The sequence below is a fragment of the Anser anser genome, assembly GCF_964211835.1.
Source record: "Anser anser genome assembly, chromosome: 16".
In the NCBI taxonomy this organism is placed as follows: domain Eukaryota; kingdom Metazoa; phylum Chordata; class Aves; order Anseriformes; family Anatidae; genus Anser; species Anser anser.
This window is the reverse complement of record NC_139737.1, coordinates 11967980-11972179: the sequence shown is the minus strand read 5'-3', so window position 1 is coordinate 11972179 and position 4200 is coordinate 11967980.

Here is a 4200-nt window from a genome sequence, read left to right as displayed (position 1 = left end):
GCTGCCTCCAAGTCGTCTTCTCGCCGATGTGTCAAGCAGTGGCGTACCTCCAGTGCTGCCTCTCCTGTTCCCTCTGCTGCTTGGCCCCTGCCTGCCACAGCCCTGGGGGACACTGACCACGGTGCAGACACAGCTCCTGTGGTTTTGTAACGTCCTGGGCGATGAAGGGCACAGTCCCCACCTCACAGTGTTGGCCTGGCCCTGTGGAGGCCCTGAACCCCAGGTGCCTGGTGGCATGTGGGGGTTCACCCGTGCCTGCACCCAGGCAGGGCACAGCTGAAGCTGTGGTGAGCAATGCCTGGAGCTTGCTTTTGGGGTCCAGAGGACATCGCTGCTGCCTGTCCCTAATCTCCCATGGGTGCAGGGAGGCTGCAGTGCCACAGGGAAGGGCTGTGGAGGATGTCGTGCAACAGAGGTCCCTGCTGCTGCTTCAGGGACCACAGCATCCCCACCCAGGTGCCCCAGGGTGCACAGAGCCCAGCTGTGCTCCCTGCCTTCGTCTGCACCCATCGCTGTGGGGGTGCAGACCCTGTTTGCAGGGAGATATCTTGATTTCAGGGTGATGGAAGCAAATGTGGGACCTGGCCAGGCTGGTAGGATAGGACCATAATCAGACAGGGTGGCCCAGCCATGACCAAGGGCTTCACAGCAGCTGTGTCCCCAGTGTCCCCAGCCCTCGTAGTCCGAGCACTGGTGCAGTCCTGCCACCCCCCAGCTCCCCGAGTGTGGGATGGGCTCCTGTACACCCATACACAAGCCCTCCCCCTTGCCCATGCTTCATGCTCAAGCGAGGTATTGGGGTGGAGGGCTGGGCAGCAGCTTGGGGTCACCCCTGTGCAGGCAGCCAGCGGCCTTCCTAACGCGGGGAGCTGGAGAAGCATCCCTGTGCAGCTCAGCTCCTGGCTGCTCCGGGCTCAGGGCAGAAGCAAATGGTGCCGGGGGACAGCGCAGGGAGATGTGTGCCCAGATGCTGTGCCCAGGGTGTGCCCCACATGGTTGTCATGAGTTCATGCCTGGAGGCTGCATCGCTGGCCCCTTGGAGCCCACGCTGCTGGCACCGTGGGCCACGCATTGCCAGCGTGGCAGAGCCCACTTCACTGCCACCGCAGACCCTGCACTGCTGGCACCGAGGGCCCTGTGTCCGTGCCACCACGGCCCCTGCAGGGCTGGCAGCTCAGCAGCAGAGGGCACGCAGCTGCCGCCTGCCCGCGCTGCCTGGGCTGCTGCTGCCCGAAGCCAGGCAGGAGCTCGCAGGGATCGCTCACGCCCAAGCTCAGCTGTCCCTGCAGCCCAATGCACAGGGAAAAAAAGAAGGTGGCTGCGTTTATGACCGGGCAAGGACACTCTCTGGAGTTCTGGGTCACCAATTCTGGGACAACTGTCCTTATGGGGAAAGCAGCTATTAAACCCCAGCCTCTCTAACGTGTTGCTGATCAAGGCACTGTCTCTCCTGAGCCTGGTTTCCTTTTATCTTTATCCCTGGCCTCCACTGAATCCCTCACCAACGCTGTCCCATCTTCCAGATGGAAAATAACAGCAGGCAGCAGCGCCCAAGTAAACAAACAAGCTGCTGTGAGAGGGGAGAGCATCTTTATAAGGTTAATTGGCCCTATCTAGGAGACAGACAGACATTTTCTTTGGCTTGCACACTCATAAAGCTCAGGCGAATAGCAGTAATGCATCTCCTGGGTTTGATTTATAACCATGATTGTGTTATTAGCTCATCTACATGCAAAATGATTATGAATATATTGTGTGTGCTCTGCAGAGGCTAAATTACCAGGTTCTGATATTCATCAGCTTCCCTTTGAAGCTTGCAACGGACTGAAATCCAGCAGTCTGTCTCCCTGTGAGAGCAGAGGCAGGGATGGGATGGCTCGGGCCTGATTCTGCCCAGCTGGGCCCATTTTTGCTCCCCAGGCCAGTAGCAGGAGGGGGCTGCTAAGCCCAAGGGCTGCAGCCATGCCCAGAGCCGCAGCAGTATCAAGCAGCTCCATTTACAAACAAAGGCACTGATAACTCCCAGCAGGACCGAAAGGCTGTTATCGCGGTGCTGATTAAAATTTCCTCTTGCAGCCAACGCAGAGGAGTTAGAAGTGTGGCAAAATGCGCACGCTCCAGCATTTAACCCCACTGCAGCGATGTGCTGAGTCCTTCAGCACGTTCTGGGAGCTCTGGGACAAGTGGACAGCCAGCAGGAGAGAAGGTTGGTGACCTCGGTGCTGCTCAGACACCTCAGTGCCTCCCTGGGTTGCTTCCTCCATGGCTGAGAGCTGCTCCCTTTCTGCTGTGCTGCATCCTGCACGCCCGCATTTTGGCAAAGAAGACAGGACATCCAGCTGCAGAAGACACCCTGTCATGGCTTTTGCTCAGAGCTGGTCCCAAAAGCAGCTGACCCCCAGAACACCCCAGAGCTGACCCGAGCCATGCCCTGTGCAGATCTCACACTCAGCAGAGCCCTGCCCCGAGCACAGCGCACCCTGTCCCCATGCACAGCCCAGTGACCCAGTCGTGCACCCCTGCGGGAGGACCACAACGCAGCCCCCCTGCGATGTGCCTCATCAGGGTCCTCGTGGTGGCAGAGGGGGTGAGGAACACGGGGAGCCCCTTTAGGTGTACCAGCAGCGGGCACTCAACAGATTATGGGGTTTTAAGCTGCTGCTAGCTGACATGCATTTATCAGCAAGCAGATTTTAGAGTGACAGGGAGCTTGGATGAAGCAAGGAGGATGATGGGTGGAGGGCGGAGAATGCTGCTTGTTTCAAGCTACCACACTTCTGATATGCTTGGTTGTTTGCAAGAATGAGGATGTGTCTCCCACCCATTTCTGGGTAATTAGACCAGCAAGAAGGGCAACCCCACAATCCTGGCTGGAGCCACCCGGGTGAGGTAGTCAGCTGTTCTACTGCAGCACTGCTTTGTCCCAGTTAACACAAGTTCCCCATGCAAAGATGCTTCCCATGCACTGCTTCATACGGGAGGCCTGATTTTCTGTTATTCCAGTTTCTCTTTTCCCCCTCCAGGATCTCTAGGACTGAGGTTCTGCATGTCAGGAACCGTGGAGTAAAGTGTCCCAGAGCCACCACTGAGCTGTGGTGGGAGCTGCACGCAAAGGCTGCTGGCAGAGCACCCCCGCAGACAGGGCGAGCAAGGCACCACATAACCTGCCCAGCACTGGTTTCTTTTTCCCTGAGTTTCTGCAAGCAACCTTAATGTGCATTAACGTGTCTTATTTATGTGGTTTTTTTTTCCTTTACAGGAAGAGGAAGCGAAGGGCCTGAAGCGAAGCTGATTTCCTGGGGTTTCCTGGTGAGTCAGGAGCAGAGCTGGGAGCTGAGCTCCGAGCACGCCCTGCAGCACGCGGCCCCACCAAGCTCCAGGGCAGGAGCCCAGCTGGATGCAAGCTGCGCTGGGGCAGAGGGAGCTGGAGCAGCAAAGTATGGTCACGCAGCAAGAAATCATTGCAGGGAGGCCAGGACATGTCCGTATTTTGGCTGTGGACCATTGAAATGAAAGTTTGGGAAGGGTCATGTCTATGCCACAGTGCTGTCTAAACAACAGTGTGGCTCCCGGCCTTGTGCACTGGCATTTGGAGGATTATCGGGCTCCTGTGAGACAGCATGGGAAAATGTGCCCAGGAGGCTATTCTCAGTTTTCCTCCTTGCAGGTGGTTTGCGAGAGGTGCAGTGACTGCTCCCCATCAGGCAGCTTCTTGGCCACAGCTGGGGACGGCTGCAGCACAACAACAACTCCTCCAGCCGTGGCAGCCCACGCCGGGCAATGCTGGATGGAGGACAGCTGGGGCACGGCGCTGCCCCGGCCTCGGGGCTCTGTACGTCCTGCCCACAGCAGGCAACAGTTGCTTGTGAGAAATCATGCTGTCACCGAGCCTGGTGGAGAATTTCAGCTGGGCAAATCACTGGAAGCAAAAGCAGAAAGGAAGGAAGGAAACCAGAGGGTGCCTCCCAAACATGCAAAGCAGTGTCAGGGCACCTGTCCCAGGGCAGAAGAGCAAAAAGCCCATTCCCAGCAGTGGGGTGAACTGGGGGGGGGCCTGCCTGGCACGTGGGGAGCCAGGAGGTTCGTTAGGGAACCACCAAGCCCTGCTTGTAAATGCAAAATCCTCCAGACTGAGGCTGCTAATTCTGAGGGCTGGCAGTTCATAATGGAAAATGTTCAGTGTGAGGTGGCTTCTGAAGG